Here is a 27,519-nt window from a genome sequence, read left to right on the forward strand (position 1 = left end):
TTAAAGAAGGCGCAGCGGTGCGGGCCCTGTTCGGCTAGTCTTTAGTAAAATTTGGTACCGTCAATATCCATAATAGGTACAAACAACATAAAGCAGATTTTAAAACTACGCAAAAATTAAAATACTTGCGTCGATGAGACCGACCTCAAACAGCACCGTATGAAGCTTAGTTTTTAATCCATGTCAGTTTTAATTCCAAATAATCATTACTCTATCGAATTTGGGGAAAACTTGGAAAAATCAGGCACAATATTCGAAAAATCATTTTTGTGTGGACCACTGTGCAAAAATTAAAATACTTTGGACCATGAAACCGGTATCAAACAACAGTTTATCAAGCCTAGTTTCTAAACCGTATCAGACTTAATTCCAAATAATCCATGGACTATCGAATTTTCAAAATTCAAATTCGAATTTTCAAATTTTCGAATATTCAAAAATTCATTTTTGTGAGGGGACCAGTGTGCAGCTGGTAATAATAAATTTGGCTTTTATGGGCCAAAGGCCCCATATTAGCAGATAGGTCTATATGGCAGCTATATTCAAATGTGGGCCGATTTGGCCCGTTAAAGAACTTAATCTGCGTATATATGCCAGCTATATCTAAATATTGTCCGACCTTTACAGTATCTGGGTCAGATGGCTGGAGGCTTAAACCAAATCACTGATTTACATTTCGGTGAAATCGGATAATGATTAAATCTTTTATGGGCGTCAGACCCTTAATCGGCATATCTGTCTATATGAAAGCTTTATGTTAATATTGTCCGATCTGAACCATAAATGCAGATTTTATGGGTTCCAGACTCTTAATCGGCAGATTGGTCCATATGGCAGATATATCTAGCATATAGTCCAATCTGAACCATATTTAAGCCTGATGTCGCGAGGCTTAAGCAGTTCACTGTTTCAAATTTCAACGAAATCGGGTAAAAATAAAGCTTTTATGGGCATCAGACCCTTTATCGGCAGATCGGTCTATATGGCAGCTATATATAAATATATTCCGATTTGAACTATATTTGAGTCGGACATTGGGAGGCTTAAAACAACTCACTTTTTCAAATTTCAGCAAAATCGGGTAATAAATAAAGCTTTAATGGGCTTCAGAACCCTTTATGGGCAGATCAGTCTATATGGCAGCTATATCCAAATATAGTCTGATCTGAATCATATTTAGGTCGGATGTCGGGAGGCTTAAAAACTCTCACCATTTCGAATTTCCGCGAAATCGGGTAATAATTTTGATATTGGATTTATACCCAATAATCCATATTGTTCTGATCAGTCTACATACTCGCTGGTGATCCGCTTGTTCCGATATATCGATAGCAGTTTTTTCTCTGCTTCAAATTTGAGTCCCATAACGTTCTGGTTGGATTGTAGTATGAGGATCACCTATTTTGACCGTTATTAGAGATTTTCGTCTTTAGTAACAAGACATAAAGTAAAGGATTTATTGACCTATCATTTAAAATAAAAAATCCTAATATTAAGGAAAATATCTTTCACCTAAGGGAATGTTTACTTAAAAAGTTGGAAAATTGATTATGATTTTTACGGAATTTGCCATGGCCCACTGTTCTATAAATTTACTAAAACCCCAAATTTGAGAATGAGGATCCCCCACCCCTAATTTATGTGGGATTCCTACTCAACTCCAACATATTTTTTCTGTTATTTCATCCAAAAATTACATCTTCATCCATCTCTTAGAACAACTGAATCAAAACTAGGGCATTGGGTGGAGGTAAAGTACTATAATTTAAGTTTTTTTACAACACTTACAGATAAATGGTAAACAAAGGTAGAATTTCTAAGAGGAGTCTCATATTCTCATCCACCGCCTATGTTATTTCGTTTCATACACTTTCCAATGATCGATATGAAGTGGCAGCGGAAATGGGCGTTTTGCCGCACTTTGTGGCCATCATCATTATCTAAACAACAACAGAATCACATGCTGCGCTTAAATGGTAAATTAAACAAAAAATTGTATAAAAAACCAATTCCCAAAAACTGCAGTTCGAAATTAAGCCAAAAATAGAGTGCCACATGTAGGTGAAAAGTTTAAAAATAAGTTGAACTACATACCAAAACACGCGATGATGCATTCTTTTCCCGTGCAACAACTGGCAGTTCTATTTTCTAAAATTGGAAAAAGTTTCCATGTAAATACTATTGCTCCCAAGTAAAGGCAGCTTAATGTAGAGGAACGAATCCACAAAAAGTTTTGCCAAAATGAAACATATGTGTATATAATTTCTTGGGATAAATTACTGTATGAGAGAGATATAAGAGGAGGTGGAAGCAGATAGAGAAGCAATAAAGTGTTCCTCAATGGTTTCTTACAACCACCCTGCCCACAAGGTAAACATAAGAATGATTTGTGGAATATAGAAACATATTAAACTCATGAAAATAAATAAAACGTACAATGTACGTCATTCTGAAGATATTTATACGAGGTTGTATTATTGATTTAGTTTGCAACTGTAATATGTAACAGATGTCTAATAACAGGTTAAAGCGTGGTAAGTACGGCTAGGCCGAATCTTGCATACCGTCAACCATTGGTGGCATTTGTGAAGTTCTTTGCATGGTTTCTCTTTATTGGCAGAAACAAAAAAAAAAAAAACAAATAAAAAGGAATAAAGTAAGGCCGGGCTGAAATTTGGAACCCCCTTTCGTCATAATCCGGTGATAATTGGATAACTTATGCGCCCAAATACGGCACGGGCATTAAGTGTACTAACAAATATAAGTCACCTTTCAATTTTGTAGTACACAATAATGGTCTTTTTGGCAGCTATATCCAAATATAAACCGATCTGAATTATATAGGACACGGATGTCGAGAAGCCTTACGTAAGTCACTGTGTCAAATTTCAACGAAATCGGATAATAAATGCGCTTTTTAGGGCCAAGATTTTTAATCGAGAGATCGTTCTATATGGCACCTATAAGCAAATCTGGACCGATCTGGACCAAATTAAACAAGGATATAATAATCATCCTTTTTATTATAACTCCACTACTATATCCGTAGGTCCCGAGAACAGATATAGAAGTAACATTGTCAGACAATAAATCAGCTTTTTATGGGATTAAGACCCTAAATTGGAAGATCGGTGTATATGACAGCTATATCTACATACATTTTGGACTTAAACATATTTGGGGCGGATGTCGGGAGGCTTAACACAATTCAGTGTGTCAAATTTTAACGAAATCGGATAAAAAATAAAGCTTTTATGGGCTTCAGACCCTTTATCGGCGGATCGGTCTATATGGCAGCTATATCTAAATATAGTCCGATCTTTATTATATTAAGGTCGATTATCGGGAGGCTCAAAACAACTCACAGTTTCAAATTTCAGCGAAATTGGGTAATAAATGCATGTTTTATGGGCTTCAGACCCTTTATCAGCAGATCGGTCTATATGGCAGCTACATCTAAATATATTCTGATCTGAACTATATTTGGGTCAGATGAATGGAGGCATTAAGCAACTCACTGTTTACAATTTCAGCGAAATCGGAGAAAAATTAAAGCTTTTATGGGCCCCTTATCGGCAAATCGGTCTATACGGCAGCTATATCTAAATATAGTCCGGTCTGAACCATATCAAGGTCGGATATCAGGAGGCTCAAAACAAATCACTTTTTATAAAATTTCAACAAAAGCGGATAAAAAATAAAGCTTTTATGGGCTTCAGACTTTTTATCGGGAGATCGGTCTATATGGCAACTATATCTTTAAATAGTCCGATCTAATCCATGGTTAGGTCAGATGGCGGAAGGCCTAAAAGTACTCACTGTTTCAAATTTCAGTGCAATCGGAGAAAAAATAAAGCACTATGAGCTTTAGACCTTTTATCGGCAGATTGGTCTTTATAGCAGCTATATCCAAATATGGTCCGATTTGGTCCGTTCGAGAACTTAACCAGCATTGAATTGACGTATCTGTGCCAAATTTTAGATCAATATCTCAATTTTTGAAGGATAAAGAGTGATTACAACAGACGGATAGACGGACAGATACACGGACATCGTTAACTCGTCTTAGAGTTTTAGGACTATCCGAAATATAAATTCTTTATAGGGTAGGGAATTTATATTTCGATGTGTTGCAAACGGAATGACTAAATCGGAGATCGGTTTATTAGGGAACTATATCAGGTTTTGAACCGATTAAAACCATACTTGATACATCTGTTGGAGGTCATAGGAAAAATCTTCGTGCAAAATGTATATCAAATCATGTAAGAATTGGCCCCTATAGAGGCTCAAAATCCTATTCGGACGATCGGTCAATATGGGAGCTATACCAGGTCTTGGGCCGATTAGAACTTTACCTCTGTTAGAGGCCATAGGAAAATTCATTGTATAAAAATTTGCCAAATCGAATAAGAAATCTGGGCTTTCCAAGCTGAAGAATTTTATTCGGCATACCGATTTATGTGGAAGCTATATTCGATTTTGCACCGATTAAAACCATACTAACTTAATTTGTTAGAGGTCATAGAAAGTCATCATGCAAAAATTCATTCCAATCGGATAAGAGTAGCGACCTTTATATGCTACAGAGGACCGTCCTCTGTACCGAGAGCAGGTATTTCGCTAGGCATGCTGTCTTCAATAGCATCCTACATAGAGGAGGATGCGGTATAGAGCCTATAGGTCTGTCGGAACCATTTCGGCGTTTACAAGGGCTGCGGACTCTGCCACTGTCCGGTAGGATGATATGACCCTAAGAGTCACCGTCCTCTGTACCGAGAGCAGGGATTTCGCTAGGCATGCTGTCTTCAATAGCATCCTCCATAGAGGAGGATGCGGTGTAGAGCCTACCTCGCTCCATGGTTTATAGTTCTGTCGGAACCATTTCGGCTTTAAAAAGCGTTGCGGGCTTCGCCACTGTCCGGTAGGATGATATGACCCTAAGAGTCACCGTCCTCTGTACCGAGAGCTGGGATTTCGCTGGGCATGCTGTCTGCAATAGCATCCTCAACATAGAGGAGGATGCTTTTGCATGCCTTCATTAAGAGTCTGCGCCTGCTCGAAAGAGGTCCACCTATGTTTGCCGTCTGTCGGGCGAGGTGCACCGTTATCCTCGCGACGTTTGTTGTCACATGCCGAATTTGCTCTGCATAGGTCAGCTTCGTATTTAGTCGGATCCCTATCCCTATGTCGTCTAGCTGCATATCCACTTGCCCTTAGCATCACCTGTTTATTTTATTTTATTTTATTTTACTTTATTTTATTTTATTTTATTTTATTTTATTTTATTTTATTTTATTTTATTTTATTTTATTTTATTTTATTTTATTTTATTTTATTTTATTTTATTTTATTTTATTTTATTTTATTTTATTTTATTTTATTTTATTTTATTTTATTTTATTTTATTTTATTTTATTTTATTTTATTTTATTTTATTTTTATTTTATTTTATTTTATTTTATTTTATTTTATTTTATTTTATTTTATTTTATTTATTTTATTTTATTTTATTTTATTTTATTTTATTTTATTTTATTTTATTTTATTTTATTTTATTTGGGCTTCTTTCCCAATCGTTATGTTGATATTTACCAAAATTACAATGCCTTGCTATTTTTTGTAGCAAATTTTTGGAAGTTTTCCTCATTCTAAGGTAAGCATGTATAGCTATATCGATGTATGAATATGAATTTGTATACATAAATTCTTTTCAAGGAAAATATTTATTTGCATTCACTTGTTGTGTGTAAAACATAAATTTTTTATTTACACAAAAGAAGCATTTCGTACACAACGTTATGGGGTGTGAATGTCGATGAAACTGACTAATCTTTGATTTGGAAGCTAAAAAGTTAAACAAACTTATTGAGTGACATCATAAAATCCATGAATGAAACGTGAAAACTATGAAATTATAATATTTGTGGTTATTACTTTCATGTAAATCATTAACATCACATTTTGGCTGTTTATTATTAAATGTATCTACGTGATTTATTTACTTTTGTAATTTATTTGTTACATCAATATTCGACTTAACTCATATACAAATGTACTTACCAGGGTGGGGCGTTGACGTATGGTTTCAGTGCGGACAAGATTTGTAGTTCAATTTTTATGAGGAAATCTGTAAAAGAAGATAAATGAAAAGGTAAGTCACGAGTTTGATATCGAAAGATTGGAATGATGATAAAAATGGGTAAAGTAAGAAATGGAATAAATGCAAACTTTGTATATCGGTATGAAAATATTTCTGAAAGCCTTTCATATAGCCTTTTGTGCATCGTCTGCAACTTCTAGCTCCTCATAAACGCAACTGCTTGAGTAGAATTTGCCCATTCCAAGCAGATATTTCCGGCGTGTCAACAGCCGTGTGACGTAGTAATTGACGTCTCTCCACATTCGTACACCGGTTATTAGTCGTCGGGTCCACCTGGCCCGATTCTCATTTGTCCACCTTCGTTGCCATCTCTCGATAGTCTCCTCTCGTCTGACCCGTATATGATCTCACCCTGTCCTCTCTGGGTGTTTCACTTCGCGGTGTAGAGTCTAGCTCGCTCCATGGCCTGTAGGTCTGTCGGAACCATTTCGGCTTTTACAAGGGTTGCGGGCTCCGCCACTGTCCGGTAGAATGATATGACCCTAAGTCATCGTTCTCTGTACCGAGAGCAGGGATTTTGCTAGACATGCTGTCTCCAATAGCATCCTCCATCGAGGAGGATGCGGTGTAGAGTCAATTTGTTTAACATCCGTCTTTTAGTGCTCCTCAGGCTATAGAAATTTTCTACGAGCGCCTAGAGGGAACACAAGCATGCTATGCTCACCATGACATTAAAATAGCTTTAGGAGATTCCAATGGGAACAATTATTCAAGAAAAGAAACGACAAAGCAATGGGACAAATACACTGTTTTGACTTGTGATCCACGAAACGGAGCAGACGACCAATAGACACATCTCTAAGTTAGTCCATATCGGAGAAAAACTCCCTCCCCAATATGGAAAGCGTGTGGCCCTGCGGAGCCGTACATGAAGAAACCAAGTGCTCTATCGTCTCTTCCTGTCATCAAAATAGCTTTCACAGTTATATTTTGACCGGATTCCTATTTGAGCAGTCATATGAATAATCACCCAGAGAACGATTACAGCTCCCATAGTAGTGTTCAGTGACCTCTTACCAAAGGCCAGCGGTTCCTTAAATCTTCTTCCGTTGACGGTAGGCCAGAGGTTCTGACAGTTCGGCATCTATGTATAGATGTATGTATAGATTTCTACTTCGCCCCCGACGCCACACTGACAAACCCCTCTACTATGTTCAGTAGTTAAAAAAGGTGTAAGACCGACACTCATGTTCGCTCGCAGTGGAAGAGGCCCTCCTTTCATATTCGATCGCCTTCGCATTTTTCGCAATACCATTCTAAACTAACTAAACAATTTCCCATGAACATTCCATTTAGGAACAGGGGACTGCACTCATATCAAGGAGTTCCTCGGCCCAAGCAGTGTCTTGGCGGCACAGTTCCGATATAGACCTAAATAGGTTGTATACGTTTTTCTATCGACGTTTTTTATACCCACCACCATAGGATGGGGGTGCACTAATCTAGTCATTCTGTTTATAACACCTCGAAATATTGATCTGCGACCCAATGTCCGTCCGTCTGTCGAAATAACGATAGCGGCCGAATTCGCAAAGATAGCCGCTTGAAATTTTGCACTGATACTTCATATTAATGTAGGTTGGGGATTGCAAAGGGACCATATCGGTTCAGATTTGAATATAGCCCACATATAAACGGACCCCACTCCATTTGACGTCTTGAACCCCTAGAAGTCTGAATTTTCATCCGACTTCGCTGAAATTTGGAACGAAGACTTGAGTTATGACTTACAACATCCATGCCAAGTATAATCCGAATCGGTCTATAAGCAGATATAGCCCCCTAACAACCGATTCCAGGATTTGACTTCTTGAGCCCTTAGCAGCTTCAATTTTCATCCTATTTGACTGAAATTTGGAACAGACATCTGTTATAACTTCCAACAGCCATGCCAAGTATGATCCGAATCGGTCTATAAACAGATATAGCCCCCATATAAACCGATTCCCTGATTTGACTTCTTCAGCCCTTAAAAACCCTAATTCTCACCTGTTTCGGCTGAAATTTGGCCCAAAAACCTATCTTATGCTTTACAACATTAGTGCCAAGTTTTATCCGAATCAGTCAATTTGGTGATATAGGCCTCCCTAAGTACCGATATCCCGATATGACTTCTTGAGACCAAAATAATTCAAATACCAACTCAGTTAATATGGGCACATTTTTAGCGGAATCCATTGGATTCCTTAGCACGGTTTTACATGTTTCCATTCATTCTGGCATCAGGACCTGGCCTACGCATCCGTTCTATTTTGTGGTTTGTAGTTCATACGGCGTCTGTATTCTTCATCAACACAGATCGGTCATTATACCTACCACCATAGGATGGGTGTATACCAGGGCTGCGGAGTCGGAGGTCGGTTCAAAGTTGAACACGCTTACCATTTTCTCGCCATGCTCAAACGGGTGTGAACCTTTGCCACAACAAGGAAGTGAAACGAATTAATGTTCGCTTCTCGAATCAATCTAGACCTGCGATCGATTCGAGAATTCAGTGCCTTCCATTTATCACGACTGGGTCTATATGGTTAATCGTGTTTTGATCGAGATCGATGTCGGAAGCTGGTGATGCTAATTTCGGATCGGACGTTATCTCGTAGAAGCTAAATTTCCCAACTGTTGGACCAAAGATATTTTCCATCCAAATTTTCGCATAAAAAACTCCCAGAACGATTTTAGAATCATGGACGGGGGGCAGCGGTTGTATTCTCTCTTTAGGCGCTCGTAGAAAATATCTTTGGTCTGTACGACCTTGTCTTCAGTCGGGGCATAGGCACAATTAAGGTTGTTGTTGAAGAATTAGACCTTCATGCGGATTGTGGACCCATAGTTCCAGCTTGTGTGTGGTGATCACAGTTATCCCGTGTCGGCCGGTGTCATTTGTCTAATGCTGGGCCTATTACCATTACGAAGTTTTTCTTTTATTGTAACGAATCATATCAAACTATTGAAGTTAATTAACTTTGTTCATTGGAAACCCTTTAGCAGCTTCGGTTATGATAAAAAGATTGTTTGTTGTTAAACCAAAAACACTTCAATGGCAAAAGTATTTCGATAACCGCAAACGATTATTCGTTTAAGGGACCAATAATTAATCTCTTGTGACTCTCCCCAGTGATGGACAAAAATACTCACACCATAGCACATTACTGTGTACGTACATAAGGCTATAGTCCCAAGCAAGCCCATGGGTCAGCAAATAATTCCCAATATGTGTTTGTCACTGGTATAGACACATTGGCACATGTTTTCTTATATTTTGACTGAGCAAACACTAGTCAGTATGTTGAGCAGATCGATCGAGTGCCTATGTAAAACTCGAAAAGTGAAAATTTTTAAAGATTCGCCTTAAGGCGGGTATAAAGTTCAGAATCCATAGCGATTACTCAAATAAAACAAGTAAAAAGGCGTTAAGTTCGGCCGGGCCGAACTTTGGATACCCACCACCTCGGGTATATATGCAAACCACCTTTTGTCAAAATCCGGTGCAAAACTGACACCTTATGCCCCATAGCAGCTATATCAACATATGTTCCGGTTTGGACCAAATACTAATAAATTAAAAGTCATTGTTCAACTGCATATAACAAAATATTGGTCCTTTTAGTAGTTATATCTAAAAATAAACCGATCTGAACTATATACGACACGTATGTCGAAAAGCATAACATAAGTCAGTGTCAAATTTCAGTGCAATCGGATTAAAATGCGCCTTTTATTGGGCCAAGACTTTAAATCGAGAGATTGGTCTATATGGCAGCTATATCCAAATCTGAACCGATCTAGACCAACTTGCAGAAATATGTGGAGGGGCTTAACTTAACTCCTTGTCCCAAATTTTGGCAACATCGGACAATAAATGCGCTTTTTATGGCCCCAAAATCTAAAACCGAGAGATCGGTCTATATCCAAATCTAAACCGATCTGTGCGATAATGCAGAAGTATGTCAAGGGGCTTAACTTAACTTACAGTCCCAAATTTCGGGGACATCGGACAATAAATGCGCCTTTTATGGGCCTAAGACCCTTAATCGGAGGATCGGTCTATATGGCAGCTATATCCAAATCTGGCCCGATCTGAACGAAATTGACGAAGGATGTCGAATGGCCTGACACAACTCACTGTCCCAAATTGCAGCAAAATCGGATAATAAATGTGTCTTTTATGGGCCTAGACCCTAAATCGGAGGGTCGGTCTATATGGCAGCTATATCCAAATCTGGACCGATCTTGGCCAAATTGACGAAGAATGCTGAACGCCCTAACATAACTCACTGCCCCAAATTTCAGCTAAATCGGATAACAAATGTGGCTTTTATGGGCCTAAAACCCTAAATCGGAGGATCGGTCTATATGGCAGCTATATCCAAATCTGGACCGATCTGAGCCAAATTGACGAATGACTTCGGAGGGTCTAAGACAACACAATGTCCCAAATTTCAACAAAATCGTATAATAAATGTGGCTTTTATGGGCCTTAGACCTCAGATCGGAGGATCGGTCTATATGGCAGCTATATCCAAATCTGGACCGATCTGAGCCAAATTGACAAAGGATGTCGAAGGGTCTTAGACAACTTACTGTCCCAAATTTCAGCAAAATCAGAAAATAAATGTGGCTTTTATGGACCTAAGACCCTAAATTGAAGGATCCGTCTATATGGCATCTATATCCAACTCTGGACCGATCTGAGCCATATTGACGGAGGATGTCGAAGGGCCTAGACAACTCTTTGTCCCAAATTTCAGCAAAATCGGATAATAAATGTGGCTCTTATGGGCCTGAGAACCTCAATTAGAGGATCGGTCTATATGGCAGTTATATCCAACTCTGGACCGATCTGAGCCATATTGACGGAGGGTGCCGAAGGGCCTAAGACAACTCTTTGTCCCAAATTTCAGCAAAATCGTATAATAAATGTGGCTCTTATGGGCCTGGGGGCTATATCAAGATATAGTCCGATATAGCCCATCTTCGAACTTAACCTGCTTATGGACAAAAAAAGATTCTGTGCAAAGTTTCAGCTCAATATCTCTATTTTTGGAGACTGTAGCGTGATTTCAACAGACAGACGGACGGACATGTCTAGATCGTCTTAGATTTTTACGCTGATCAAGAATATATATACTTTATAGGGTCGGAAATGGATATTTCGATGTGTTGCAAACGGAATGACAAAATGAATATACCCCCATCCGTCGGTGGTGGGTATAAAAATTATGAAAAAGTCTGTGAAAACATTTTTAACCTGAGCCATATTATAAATAAAAGAATTTTTGTTTCATTTTGCGTTCATCGCGTCAATTGTTTCCGATCGAATGCCTGAGACGACACTTGAGGTCGGCTGCGAGACCCTGTTACCAGAGGCACAGTCTTGGAACCCATGCATTGTCATCTGGAAGATCATGTTACACAGATGGATCAAAGCTAGAGGACTGAGTGGGCCTGGGGGTCTATATTGAGAATCCAGGGACTGAGATCTGTTTTCGACCGCCTGACCATAATACGATCCGGTAGGCGGAGATTCGGGTGAGCTCGGAATGCGCGAGGTCGTCAACGCGAGGACGTCGAGTGTTTACAGGCAGTAAACTGGCGATCAGGGCAATAAACCAGGACGGTTAGGTTACGAACAGTCTTGGAGTGTAGGAAGAAGATTAACATTTTCTCTGAGGATGTGCCCAAACTCAATGCTCATTTTTGAAAATTTTTTGTAAAAAAACTTTAATTTAAAACTTTTGATTTTTTTCTCAAGGTAACAGTTTTGATTTTTTTTTCTTTCTTTTCATGCCTTTTCGCCGGGATGTGACTTTCTACATTTCTGCTTCTATAGTCACTGACCCACTGTTAACAATATTATTCTAAGGCAATGTGGCGTCTACAACATCAAAGTTGATTGACAGTTTAACAATAAATTTTGGCCAATTATTAGGGCCATCGACAAGCATATCATCTAATCATGGTGCCACACAAGGCATGGGTGTGGGGTTTCCAGTGTTTTTGTTTTTTTTTTTTTTTTGGGGGATTTAATTTTGTAGACAAACAACGCCACTGCCAAATCGGGATTTGTTGGCCAATTGTGTTGACCATTTAATTAAATGCTGCAAATGTTTTTGCTTAGTTTTCTGTCTGTCTGTCTGTGTGTATGTCTGGTTTTTGACTGTTTGTTCAATGTCTAATAAAAAAAAAACATTTTTGGCTTTCATTCAAATTTGTTTCATTGCTGTTAAATTTTTCGTCACTCTTTTAAAAGCATTGTTTGATTGTTGTTGTTGGTTAGTTATGGCCATATTGGTGTTTTTGGTGCAACTTCCGCTTATGACTTAAACTTGGCCAATAACATAAATTGGTGTTTGTCGTTCTTTAACGTGTTGGCTTAATATTTTTTCTTTTTCTACGCTGAGGGAGAGGGATAAAGGTGAACACACAATTTCATTTCTTTAGAAAATCCGTTTTATTTTATAGTTTCGGTTTGAAATTTATAGCTTAGCTCGTGAGCCATACAAAAATAAAAATCTGTTATGGTTTTTGCGGTGAACTTCAATGAAAGCGTACACAAATTAAAGAAATTTGTTATTTGTTTTCTATGAAATTCTTGGCATTTTTTTTAATGTTAAAATTTTTGGCTGTCCAAAAAAAAAACATTTTTGGATACTGACACTGCAGTTGTTGTATTTGTTGGAGACATAAAAGGTCTAATTAAACTGTAAACATAGAAAGTGATGCAAACGGGCAACACACAAATGGCTTTGTTGTTCTACTGACCAATTTATGGCTAATGAGGAAATTTTTTGAATAATTATGTTTGTCAATGGAATTCGGATGCGCCATTAGCCAAAACTTTTTAAATATTGTTTTCATTGCAGTTGTAGGTTATTATTGAAGGTAAGGAAAATATTTATAAAATAACCTAAGAAACGTTTTTATGCAATGTGTCGTTTTGATGGCATTTATCATTCTAGACTTAAATAGAATTTTTGGTTGGTTCATCTAGCCTTATATGAATGCAAGGGACCCGATAGAAAAGCAATGGGACTATGCATTAAATGTGAGAAGAGTGTGGGCGACTGTGGCGCAGAGGTTAGCCTATGTCCGCCTATGACGGCGATCGCCTGGATTCAAATCCCGGCGTATACATCAGAAAAATTTTCAGCGGTGGTTATCCCCTCACTAATGCTGGCCACATTTGTGAGGTATCCTGCCATGTTAAAACTTCTCTTCCAAGTGGTGTCGTTATGCTGCACACCGTCGGAATCAGCATAAACAAGTAAAAGCGTGCTAAGTTCGGCCGGGCCGAATCTTATATACCCTACAGTTGTCGAGTTCTTTTCATGGCATCTCTTCTTAGGCAAAAAAAAAAGGATAACAGAAAAGATTTGCTCTGCTATTAGAGCGATATTAAGATATGGTCTGGTTCGGACCACAATTGAATTATATTGGTTGCCCAAAAAGTAATTGTCGGTAATATAGTAGTAATATAGTCGGCGTTGACAAATTTTTCAAACGGCTTGTGACTCTGTAATTGCATTCATTCTTCTGTCAGTTATCAGCTGTTACTTTTAGCTTGCTTTAGAAAAAAAGTGCGCGAAATTTTGTTTACATTTGTTTGTTTGGCGTCAATTTTAATATGGGTACCACATGTATTGAAAGAAATTCATTTAACAAACCGAAGAATCAACGCTTGTGATATGCACCTTAAAGCGAATAAATTCGATCCGTTTTTAAAACGAATCATAACTGGAGATGAAAAATGGATTGTTTACAACAACGTTAGTCGAAAACGATCATGGTCCAAGCATGGTGAACCAGCTCGAACCACTTCAAAAGCTGATATCCACCAAAAGAAGGTTATGCTGTCTGTTTGGTGGGATTGGAAGGGTGTGGTATATTTTGAGGTGCTTCCAAGGAACAAAACGATTAATTCGGATGTTTACTGTCAACAATTGGACAAATTGAATACAGCCATCAAGGAGAAGCGACCAGAATTGGTCAATCGTAAAGGTGTCATATTCCACCAGAACAACGCTAGACCGCACACATCTTTGGTCACTCGCCAAAAACTGAGTGAACTTGGCTGGGAATTTTTGATGCATCCACCATATAGCCCTGATCTTGCACCATCAGACTACCATTTATTTCGATCTTTGCAGAACTCCTTAAATAGTAAAACTTTCGGCAATGATGAGGCTATAAAATCGCACTTGATTCAGTTTTTTGCAAATAAAGGCCAGAATTTCTATGAGCGTGGAATGCTAAATTTGCCAGAAAGATGGCAAAAGGTTATCGAACAAAATGGCAATTATATATTTGATTAAAGTTCATTCTAAGATTTATTAAAAATGCATTTATTGGGTTGCCCAAAAAGTAATTGCGGATTTTTCATATAGTCGGCGTTGACAAATTTTTTCACAGCTTGTGACTCTGTAATTGCATTCTTTCTTCTGTCAGTTATCAGCTGTTACTTTTAGCTTGCTTTAGAAAAAAAGTGTAAAAAAAGTATATTTGATTAAAGTTCATTCTAAGTTTTATTAAAAATGCATTTACTTTCTTTTAAAAAAATTCGCAATTACTTTTTGGGCAACCCAATACTTTCTTTTAAAAAATCTGTAATTACTTTTTGGGCAACCCAATATGTTGGAAACCTATGTAAAATGTCAGCCAAATCGAATAAGTTTGCGCCCTTTGGGGGCTCAAATAGTAAAATAGAGAGATCGATTTATATGGGAGCTGTATCAGGCTATAGACTGATTCAGACCATAATAAACACGAATGTTGATGGTCATGAGAGGATCCGTCGTACAAAATTTCAGGCAAATCGGATAACAATTGGGACCTCTAGAGGCTCAAGAAGTCAAGATCCCCAGATCTGTTTATATGGCAGCTATATCAGGTTATGGACCGATTTGAACCATACTTGGCACAGTTGTTGGATATCATAACAAAATACTTCGTGGATAATTTCATTCAAATCGGATAAGAATTGCGCCCTCTAGTGGCTCAAGAAGTCAAGACCCAAGATCGGTTTGTATGGCAGCTATATCAGGTTATTGACCGACTTGACCCTAATTTGGCACAGTTGTTGAAAGTCATAGCGAAACACGTCGTGAAAAATTTAATTCCAATCGGATAAAAATTGCGCCCCCTAGGGGGCTCAAGAAGTCAAGATTCAAGATCGGTTTGTTGGCAGCTATATCAGGTTATAAACCGATTTGAACCTCATTTGGCACAGTTATTGAAAGTCATAATAAAATACGTCATGCTAAATTTCAGCCAAATCGGTTAGCAACTGCGACCTCTAGAAGCTCAAGAAGTCAAGATTCAAGATATGTTTATATGGCAGCTATATCAGCTTATGGACCGATTTGAACCATACTTGGCACAAATGTTGGATATCATAACAAAATACTTAGTGGACAATTTCATTGAAATCGGATAAGAATTGCGCCCTCTAGAGGCTCAAGAAGTCAAGATCCCAGATCGGTTTATATGACAGCTATATCAGGTTATGGACCGATTTGAACCGTACTTGGTACAGTTGTTGGATATCATAACGAAATATTTCGTGGACACATTCTTTCAAATCGGAAAAGAATACCGCCCTCTAGAGGCTCAAGAAGTCAAGACCCAAGATCGGTTTATATGGCAGCTATATCAGGTTATTGACCGATTTGAACCATACTTGGCACAGTTGTTGGACATCATGACATCGGTCAAGCCCTTTACAGGCTCAAGAAGTCAAAACCCAAAATCGGTTTATATGGCAGCTATATCAGGTTACTGACCGACTTGAATCTAATTTAGCACAAATGTTGGAGGTCGTAGCGAAACACGTCGTGCAAAATTTCATTTCAATCGGATGAGAATTTTGCCCTCTAGAGGCTCAAGAAGTCAAGACCCAATATCGGTTTATATGACAGCTATATCAGGTTATGGACCGATTTAAACCATACTTGGCACAAATCGGATAAGAATTGCGCCCTCTCGAAGCTCAAAAAGTCAAGTCCCCAGATCGGTTTATATGGCAGCTAAATCAGTTTATTGACCGATTTAAACCATACTTGGCACAGTTGTTGGATATCATAACAAAACACGTCGTGCAAACCTTCATTCCAATCGGATAGGAATTGCGCCCTCTAGAAGCTCAAGAAGTCAAGACCTAGATCGATTTATATGACAGCTGGAATGTTAATGGGAACATTTAGTAGTACTTAAGAGTTGGCACAAGATGAAGAAGTCCAATAACTCCTTGACGCATCAACTACCTGCCTCAGGTGTAAATGAGGCACACAGCAGGCATGCCAAGAATACTTCAGGCCAACATGCAAAAGAATAGGTAAGGTTAGGTTCAAGGGGTAGTCTGTCATCAGACTCATTTAGAAGTTTTCGTTCATTGTGATACCACAGGAACAGAAGAAGGAAGATGCTTTCTTTCTAGAAAAGTGTAAAAAAGTATGTTTGATTAAAGTTCATTCTAAGTTTTATTAAAAATGCATTTACTTTCTTTTAAAAAATCCGCAATTACTTTTTGGGCAACCCATAGTTTTGTAATGATTTATATTTGATTAAAGTTCATTCTAAGCTTTATTAAAAATGCATTTACTTTCTTTTAAAAAATTAGCAATTACTTTTTGGGCAATCCATAGTTTTGTAATGCTCACAGCCCCCTCTTTGTGACATATCCGTTCTACCTTTCGTTGATCTGCGGACCTGGTCCTGAAAACTTAGGTTATATGTCGCTAGAGCCATAACCACAGATTCCAGTTTCTCTGAAATGTGTAGGGTAGTTCCTAGTCTCGCAAGCTCGTCTGCTTTTCAATTCCCTGGAATATCTCTGGGGTCCGGAACCCAGAACAGGTGAATTTTGAACTGTTCAGCCATCTCGTTGAGAGATCTGTGACAGTCGTGGGCGGCATAACTTTAGCAATAAAATTTCCTTATATGTCTATTAAGGAACAAATGTAACATTTCTTTCTTATAATCATATACATTTTTTGCGAAGTATTTCTTTATGCAAAAGAAAAATTTTACTAATAGCAAAAGAAATAAATATTTAGATGTTGTTGAACCCAAAACTGTAAAAAATTTAATACAACTGGAGGCAAGTTTTTAAAAAAATATTTTTGGAAAGTTCAATAGCATACCTATTACAATGTGCCAACTATTTTATACACATATTCTAAATAGAAACGAAATCCTTCATGTTCGTAGTCTGCTCCATATTCTGAAAACCCCATAAATGTGGTATTGGTTTCTGGAGATTTGTTGCGGGGCCATATGGAAAATTTCACATAACACTTTGCCAAACAAATGAAAGTGTAGACAAACAATAAGAACAACAACAACAGGCATTGCATGCATAAAAGAAAACATAGTGGCAACGTTCAGTTAGACAGACGAAAAGTCAGATACAGTGTAGCATGCATAAACATAAATAGCTGAAGAACCAACTTATTAATGTACCAATGGAGATGGAATGGGAGGCAAACTGATTTCGGTATTTAATTCGAAACAAATTGAAAATGGATGCAAAACTTCATAAGATAGGCTATGTTATAATAATCACATCCAAGCAAACTTTTGAAAGAATTCACAATTTTTTGTTATTTTTGTAGGAATATTGTAGGAATACTCTTCTGTATAAATCGATCTTTTCATTTGACTTCTAGGGAAAACATGATATTTTCCATTTAAGTTTTGTCAAGACCTTCTTGGCCCCTATTAAATAATGCCCTTCTATTACATCATTGAACTAAAATACGCAGTTTTCTCATCATTGATCTAAAATTGGTTAGGAAACCAATAGTTGTTACTCAATGAAATGTTCTTCCAAAATATTTGCGAAATTCATAAAATTATGTTCATAGTTGTTTTTTTTTTATTACTTTTTTACAACTTCATTCCACCCTATAACCCATGCTCATGTTCAAGTGTTTCAACAAATATTTAAAAAATTATATTTCATTTTATTGCAGGTGCTTAAAACACATCGCAAAAATATCCCATAGACACATTAATGGTTTCATAGTATCAGACACTTTGTTGTGTTACGTACTAACTTAACACTAAAATTTTCTCCATAAATATTTTGGAAAAATTGGAATAAACAGACATGTGGTTTTTCGCCCTCAAATGATTCACTCTTTAATAAACAATCGCTGACTGAGGCAAAAAAAAAAACGACAACTATTAAGAAGGTTAAACACAATTGTGTTTAACCCTTGTAGGAAAGACATGGAGGCCAGGGAGGCCACCGTAGCGTTGAGGTAGCGTGTCCGTCTATGGCCCTGAACGCTTGGTTTCGAATCCTACCGCGAACATCAGAAAAACATTTTCAGCTGTGGTAGGAGGATAACAACTAAAATAGAAATAGAAGAAGAAATATAGATGACATTGAAGAAAATGTCAACAGGATTACGTCTGCACTTGTGAGGTCCTTCGAAGATAGTTGTCCTCTTCGGGAAAGGAAATCAGCCCAAGAAAAACCCTGGATGACCGGGGAGATTCGCAATATTGGGAAAGGCGTCCGCAGACTTTTTAACAGAGCACGTCGTGAAAAAAAGCGGAACTTTAAGGAATACAATAAGATAACCAGAGCGGCAAAACGTGAATCCTAAAAGCTTTTCTGCGAACAGGTCGATAGTGTTAATGACGCCGCCAAGATAAACAAGAAAAAGCGTGCTAAGTTCGGCCGGGCCGAATCTTATATACCCTCCACCATGGATCGCATTTGTCGAGTTCTTTTCCCGGCATCTCTTCTTAGGCAAAAAAGGATAAAAGAAAATATTTGCTCTGCTATTAGAGCGATATTAAGATATGGTCCGGTTTGGACCACAATTAAATTATATGTTGGCGACCTGTGTAAAATTTTAGCCAATTCGAATAAGAATTGCGCCCTTTAGGGCTCAATAAATAAAATAGAGAGATCGATTTATATGGGAGCTGTATCAGACTATAGGCCGATTCAGACCATAATAAACACGTATGTTGATGGTCATGAGAGGATGCGTTGTACAAAATTTCAGGCAAATCAGATAATAATTGCGACCTCTAGATGCTAAAGAAGTCAAGATCCCAGATCGGTTTATATGACAGCTATATCAGGTTATAAACCGATTTTAACCTTATTTGACACAGTGGTTGAAAATTATAATAAAATACTTCATGGAAAATTTCAGCCAAATCGAAATTGCGCCCTCTAGAAGCTCAAGAAGTCAAGTCCTCAGATCGGTTTATATGGCAGCTTTATCAGGTTATGGACCGATTTGGACCATACTTGGTACAGTTATTGGAAGTCATAGCGAAACAAGTCGTGCAAAATTTCATTCCAGTCGGATAAGAATTGCGCCCTCTAGAGGCTCAAGAAATCAAGACCCGTGATAGGTTTGTATGGCCGCTATATCACAAAATCGACCGATATGGCCCATTTACAATCCCAACCGACTTACACTAATAAGAAGTATTTGTGCAAAATTTCAAGCGGCTAGCTTTACTCCTTCGGAAGTTAGCGTGCTTCCGGTAGACAGACGGACGGACATGGCTAGATCGACATAAAATGTCACGACGATCAAGAATATGTATATTGGGTTGCCCAAAAAGTAATTACGGATTTTTCATATAGTCGGCGTTGACAAATTTTTTCACAGCTTGTGACTCTGTAATTGCATTCTTTCTTCTGTCAGTTATCAGCTGTTACTTTTAGCTTGCTTTAGAAAAAAAGTGTAAAAAGAGTATATTTGATTAAAGTTCATTCTAAGTTTTACTAAAAATGCATTTACTTTCTTTTAAAAAATCCGCAAATACTTTTTGGGCAACCCAATACTTTATGGGGTCTCAGGCGAATATTTCGCGTAGTTAAAAACAGAATGACGAAATTAGTATACCCCCATCCTATGGTGGAGGGTATAAAAAGCTTCTCTAAAAAACCCATGTCTAAACTGAAACGTTAGTAGATGACATGGGATCGAGAGCAGAGACAACGGAGAACATGTTGAGGCTTTTAATGAAAACCCATTTTCCACAAGATACGACGGTACTCACGGATACACCGGAATCTTGGAATAATGGCGTTGATCGAAGATTTATAATTACGGAATTTATGGTGAAGGAATCCTTGAGGAGCCTGAAAGAGGCAGACACGCGGGCCTGAAAGAGGTAGACTATCTGGCGACCCACCTGGCCAATATTTTCACAGCGTGCCTAGGACTTGCATATACTCCGAAAGCCTGGCAGAAGACAAATAAATGCAAAATTTTCCCATGAACATTTCACTAAGGAAACTTCTCACATATCAATGAGTGCAGTCCGATTCAAGTTTAAGCTCAATGATAGGGGGCCTCCTTTTTATGGCCGAGTTCGAAGGGCGTGCCGCAATGCGACACCTCTTTGGAGAGAAGTTGTACATGGCATAGTACCTCACAAATGTTGCAAGCATTAGAAGGGGAAAACTGGCAGAAGGCAAGGGGTGGTACTTATACCCAAGCCCGGCAAGGCAAGTTATGCGACACGAAAGGCCTACAGACCTATTAGCCATACGTCCTTTCTACTCAAAACCATGGAACGTATTGTGGACACCATGATGAAAAGTAGGAAATCCAGCGAACTGCTCAAATACAAACAGCATGCATATGACAAGGGATTTTCGGTGGAGACTTACTTGCACGATGCTAAAACGTGCATTGACATCGAGGTGCTTTAAACAATGAGCGGACCGACACACTGATCCAATCCTTAGACCAGTTTTGGGGTAGACCCGGTCTTTAGAGACTGGATAAACCATATGCTAAAGAACAGGTGGATAAATTGTGTGTCGCATGGCATACATATAAGGGAGAAAGTGGCACAAGGCACACCAGAGAGGGGCATTTTATCGCCACTCCTATGGCTGATAACCTATTACGGATGCTGAATGAGAAGGGTATTTGTGTCCGTTTTGAGACGATGTTATAACACTTGTTAGAGGTAAGAATCCGAACGAGCTATGCAGAAGGGCCGAAAGGGTCTTGCATATGACTGACATAGGACTGGGCTAGACCCACAGGTCTCAATGTTAACCCAGAGAAGACTGAAATATGCCTGTTCACGAGGAAGACGAAGGTGGGCCAATTTAACGCACCACGTTCCCTCAATAAGACGATTTCGATATCTGACTGGGCTAGCCCCAGAGGTCTCAATGTTAACCCAGAGAAGACTGATATATGCCAATTTAACGCACCACGTTTCCTCAATAAGACGATTTCGATATCTGACAAGGTCAAATACTTAGGTGTGATCTTGAACAGGAAACTGATTTGGAAGTGTCACATTCAGGAACGTACAGATGTTGGACACTATGTAGACGGTGATTGGCCAAGACAACATGTTCTCTGAACCTGTTGTATGGTCCTTATGTTGCACTTTTTCACAATAGCATTGTGGTCTAATCACCCTCCTGTAGAGGCTAATTAGACCACAATGCTATGGTGAAAAAGTGCAACATAAGGACCATACAACAGGTTAGGAGAACATGTTGTCTTGGCATAGACGGAGCCATGAGGACCACGCCCACTAGGGCAATGAAGACTATTCTAGATATCCGAACCATTGACATAGAGATTATGTGTGAGGCAGCCCCTGCGGCTATGAGACTTAAGTCGATGGGAGAATGGATTGAGGATGGGAGCATCTCATATCATCGCGGTATAATAGGAGGCGACGATAGGAAACCTGGAAGGAAGGGAAGATATTTCCGTTCGGATACCTGAGATGAACCTTGAGATCGAGTGCGAGGCACTTCTGCCAGCGGAACAGTCTTGGAATTGGTTGCGTCTGCTATGGTCTCGGGTAGTCATATCGGGTTATTTAAGAACCTAAGGCCTAAGGGCACGTAGGCTGAAACTCATAGGAGAAGTCTTTATGTAAAATTTCAGCCAAATAAGGTAAAAGTTCTAGGGGCTCAAAAATCAAATCCGGGAATCGGTTTATTGACCGATTCGTATAATACTCGGTAATGGAGTTGGAAGTCAAAACAGAAGACCTTGTTTCAAGTTTTAGCCAAAAAAATTAAAAACTTCTAGGAACCGAATAGGATAATCGAGAGACCGGTTTAAGGGAGATGATTTCATCCAGTAGGACAATCTCTCATTACTTATGAAAAAATCTTCATAAAAGTATTATGTTTTCATTGAGATTTTTGTAGTGTTTCAGAAAAGTAAACGTGTAAAATGTGTGTTTTCAACTATGGAAAACGAATATAGTGGTAGCTTTAAAGGATAACTGACACAAAGTGTTACCAATTCAAATGACCACATTTTTTGTGTGAAAATACTTTTAATTGATTCATATATTGAGTTGCCCAAAAAGTAATTGCGGATTTTTTAAAAGAAAGTAAATGCATTTTTAATAAAACTTAGAATGAACTTTAATCAAATATACTTTTTTTACACTTTTTTTCTAAAGCTAGCTAAAAGTACCAGCTGATAACTGACAGAAGAAAGAATCCAATTACAGAGTCACAAGCTGTGAAAAAATTTGTCAACGCCGATTATATGAAAAATCCCCAATTACTTTTTGGGCAACCCAATAACAAACATGTAGAAAGTAATCAAAATTTGAGATTCAATTCACTTTTGCTCGACAAGACTGGCGGCTTTTGCTTTTACTATTGCTCTGAAACGGTGAAAAACGGAGTTGCAAGCGGGAGATCTGTCTTGTGAGAAGATGAGGCTATTACTGAAAGGAAGCAAGCAGAAGGTCAGTAAAGCTTTCGGTATCATAATAGGACGCATAGGAGTAAGAGCACAATTATGAAAAATCGGTGCGGCAAGTGATTGCAGGTACAGGGCATGCGGGGAAGATGATTGGACGTTGGAGGATTTCCAGCTGGACTTTTTAAGAGTTGGGGGCGATAGGTTGAAAAGGGTTATGCATATGTATGTAGGAGGTCTGTCTATGATGCTGAGCTCCTGTGTCCGAGTCCTGTCGATAATATTAAAAAAATTTTATTGTAAGCACTCTCGGGCAACACTTGTAGGTTGACATCTATTTGTGAAGTATTCTGTCATGTAAAAGTTCTTAACATAGAAGTATCCCTTAACGACATGAGGTTAAGACTCGCCTATAAAGAGAAGGCCCTTAAAGATTAAACTTTTAAAGTTGTTTTGCTATAGTATTCTTTATATAAAAACTTTTAGCTTTATGGTCTATAGCTGGTCTAATATCCTGCATGGAATGCTTCTGTGCTTTTAACATTAAGGATATCGGAACCATTTAAGGGTTAACCACCAAAGGGGTTAAAACCATTTGCTAATATTTATGTTAACAAAAAATAGCAAATCATCTGCACACACACGCAATTGTCTGTGCTGTTTCTTGTGTTCTCCAAAAAAAATTATAAAAAAATACATTTTCAAAATTTACTTTTGATTTTATTCCTACACACATCAACACTGATCAAATATGAACGAGATGAGCAAGCACTGAGAGTTGTGGCAGCAGCAGCAGCAACAACAGCATCATCAGTATACAAATCTACAAATAAATGTTTAATGAAAAATACAATTACTTTTTGGTCTGGCCGTCTGTCCGTTTTTCTATCCGACTGTCTATTTGTAGTCTGTCCATCTGTCTGTCTGTATGTATGATTGTTTGAATTCATTTGTGGTGTTGGTGTGAAATCTCACAATTGCTTCCAAAGAGATTCAGAACGGTGTGCTGTGAGGCGGCAAAATTAAAGATCAACGAGGGTGATTTTTACTAAAAACGGATATTGAGATTTTAGTATTAAACTAAACGTCAACAAGGTTAGAACTTTTTTTTTTTGTTTGTTTTTTTACACAACAAAGCAAAGCAGTGTTAAAAGCGCCAAAAACTATTTGCAAAAGAAAAACACACAAAAAACGGAAAATTTCTTTCGGTAAACAAAACAAAATAAAAATGAGAGTGCGTCCGATATGAATTTAATGTGAAGCTTAACATTGCCACACAGGAAATAAGAAAATTCATATGAAAAACAACTCACGGCAACGACATGATGTCCGGTCATCACGAACTATCAGAATATGCTGCCTTGCATTGAAATTCGCAACAGAAACCAAAAATTTATGGAAAAGTTAAAAACAACTAAAAATAAAAAGAAAACTAAAAGTGCTAAGTCGTCGGAACTACCTAAATCTGGACATATTGTGGGGAAAGACAGAGGAAATCGTTGTAAAAAATTTTGAGAACATCGGTTGATAAACACGTTGGCAAATGCAAATTTTGCCCATGAATATTCCACTAAGGAACAGGGGCAAACTTCTCACATATCAATGAGTGCAGTCCGATTCAAGTTAAAGCTCAATGACCTCCTTTTTATAGCCGAGTTCGAATGGAGTGCCGCAGAGCGACACCTCTTTGGGGAGAAGTTTTACATGGCATAGTACGTTAGCAGCGGCCCTAAAAGTGAAAATCGGGAGATTTATATGGGAGCTATATCAAAATCTGAACAGGTTATTATATAACCGTACAGATTCTTATGAAACCTTATTGCAATTTATTGCAATACTAGTCAAAATCGGAAAAAAATATATATGGGAGCTATATCTAAATCTGAACAGATTTTAACTAAAATCGGCCTACATAGTAAACATCGTAGAAGAAAATATTTTGTAAAATTTCGAGAAAATCTGTCAAGAACTACGCTGATAAAGGCTTTCTGAGTGAAAACCGGTTGATACACATATATGGGAGCTATGTCTGAATCTGAACTGATTTTAATGAAATCCAACAGCAATGACGGGAATCATAAGAAAATCACGAAATTTCACGCGAATCGGTTAATAAATGACCACATTATTGCTATGCAAATAAAAATTTACCCATGAGCATTCCATTAAGGAACAGAGGAAAATTACTCACATACCAAAGAGTGCTGTCCGATTTAAGTTTAAGCTTAATAAACGGTGTGCCGCAGTGCGACACCTCTTTGGAGAGAAGTTTTTACACGGCAAAGTACCTCACAAATGTCGCCAGGGATAACGATATGTCGAGGGGATAAACACCTCTGAAAATTTTTTCTGATGTTCTCGCCCGGATTCGAACCCAGAAGTTCAGCGTCAAAGGCAGACATGCTAACCTCTGCGCTGCGTGGCCTCCACATTATTGCTATAACAACCCAAATAGGACGATCATATATATGACAGCTATGTCCAAATCTGAACTGATTTCGTCCAAACTTCGCACGTTTTGTGGTAGTCGACTGAAGGTTGCCAGCAACGACTTTTGCAGAAGCTGTGAGCACATCAAAAAATAATAGACAATCGAACACCTTCTGTGTGTGTGTCCCACACTAGCAGTTAGAAGGAGTTCCACTTTAGGTTCTCATTTCCTTGAGAACCTGTCTGGTTTCGTCCAAACTTCGCACGTTTTGTGGTAGTCGCAGAAAAAAGCGTAATGCAAAGTTTTGGGAAGATCGGGTGAGGAAAGCGTTTGCAAAGGCTTTAGAAGTGAAAATCGGGCGATATATATATATGGGAGTTATATATAAATCTGATCTGATTTTTATGATATTCTCTAGTAATGTCGAGATCCATAAGAAACTACCTTGCGCTAAGTTTCGTGAGAATCGGTTCTCAAATGACAATATTATTGCAATTTTAGTCCAAATCGGAGTAGCTATTTCCAAATATGAACCGATTTCCTTTAAATTTCAAATGATTTCGTTTCTTAGCCATTCAAAACGCCTGTGCCTAAGTTTAAAGACGTTCGGATGCAAACTGCGACCTGTAAAACTGCAAACTTTGTTCCACAAAGGAACAGGGGCAAACTTCTCACATATCAATGGGTGCAGTCCGATTCAAGTTTTAAGCTCAATGATAAGGGGCCTCCTTTTTATAGCCGAGTCCGAACGGCGTGTCGCAGTGCGACACCTCTTTGGAGAGAAGTTTTACATGGCATAGTACCTCACAAATGTTGCCAGCATTAGGAGGGGAAACCACCGCTGAAAATTTTTTCTGATGGTCTCGCCAGGATACGAACCCAGGCTTTCAGCGTCATAGTCGGACATGCTAACCTCTGCGCTACGGTGGCCGCCTGCGACCTGTACTTTGTATTTACATAAATTAATATGGACAGAAGGACAGACAGAATAAATCTAAACTGAAGCAGAAAATGATTCTGAGTCGATCGGTATACTCATCAATGGGTTTAGTTCTCTTCCTTCTGGGTGTTACAATCTACATTACCATTGCAGTGGTACACGGTATAAACATTCTAAGTTCGGTCGGGCCGAATATTGGGTGCTCAATGCTATGGAATCAGCAACAAAAACTCTTTAGTTTAAGGGGATTAACTTAGCTTATAAGAGGATTAGTTTGAAGAAATAAAATCGGGTTTGAAAGAGGAGGTCATCGTAGCGCAGAGGTGAGCATGTTATTGTTGTTGTAACCACAACAACATCCTCGTCAAGCTACTGTAGGTGAGCAAGCTCGTTCCCGTCCAAAGGACCGACTGCCGCAGGAAAAGAATGGCCATTGGTTATTTAAAGGCGCCAATAACTCGCCTTGTCATAACGAGCATTATAGGCACTCAGTATTTGTGCCAAAGCCGGTGCTACCCGACCTCTCACTGAGACTCTCCTCTCGATATGGCTTATTGTCTGCGATTGCAGTTACAGCTGCTCCGAATGGAGCATTCCACTATCAGAAACCTGTGGACGCGCCCAGTAGGTCGCAGCTAAGCTTCTCGTGACAGCAATGAACACCAAACAAATCGGACCTCCATGTTCCAGCTTTGTGGTGATAGCTATCCCGTGCGGGTTAGCAAGTCCACCTATAGCGCTGCATCTCTGGCTTCGGATCCTGGCGAGTACAACAGAAAACAATTAAAAAAGTGTTAAGTTCGGCATGGATACCAACCACCATGGATATATTAATCATCATATTTTATTATAACTCAACAACCATATCCATAGTTATGTCTAAATAGGGGCTAATCTCGATCATATTTTATTCAGGTCCCAAGAACTCTTATACAAGTCACTGTTTCGGAGAAATCCAGCAATAACTCCGATTTTTATGGGATTACGAAATTAAACTAGAAAATCGGTCTATATGACAGCTATATCTATACAGTCTGATTGGACCATACTTGGGTCGGATGTCAGACTGCTTAAAACAACTCATTGATTCGAATTTCAGCGAAATCGGGTAATAAACAAAGTTTTATGGGCTTCAGCCCTTTATAGGCACATCGGTCTATATGACAGCTTTATCTAAATATAGTCCGATCTGAACCATATCTCATTCGGATGTCGGGAGGCTTAAAAAATTTATTGGTTAAAATTTTAGCGAAATCGGATTACAAATGCAGCTTTTGTTGGCTTAAGACCTTTAGTCGGCAGATCG

At 38.5% G+C, this 27,519-nt stretch overlaps 1 protein-coding gene across 3 annotated transcripts in view; it reads left to right on the forward strand.

Moving 5' to 3' along the window:
• Positions 1-23,851: 23,851 nt before the first annotated feature.
• Positions 23,852-27,519, forward strand: part of LOC106086071 (glutathione hydrolase 1 proenzyme) — a 136,552-nt gene continuing 132,884 nt past the window's right edge. The window contains exon 1 of one of the 3 annotated variants that reach the window (XM_013250593.2): positions 23,852-23,937. The gene's annotated coding sequence lies outside the window, so the exon portion shown is untranslated. The other 2 variants (XM_013250594.2, XM_059367456.1) reach the window with 2 other exon arrangements.

The sequence above is a fragment of the Stomoxys calcitrans genome, chromosome 4 (assembly GCF_963082655.1).
Source record: "Stomoxys calcitrans chromosome 4, idStoCalc2.1, whole genome shotgun sequence".
In the NCBI taxonomy this organism is placed as follows: Eukaryota; Metazoa; Arthropoda; class Insecta; order Diptera; family Muscidae; genus Stomoxys; species Stomoxys calcitrans.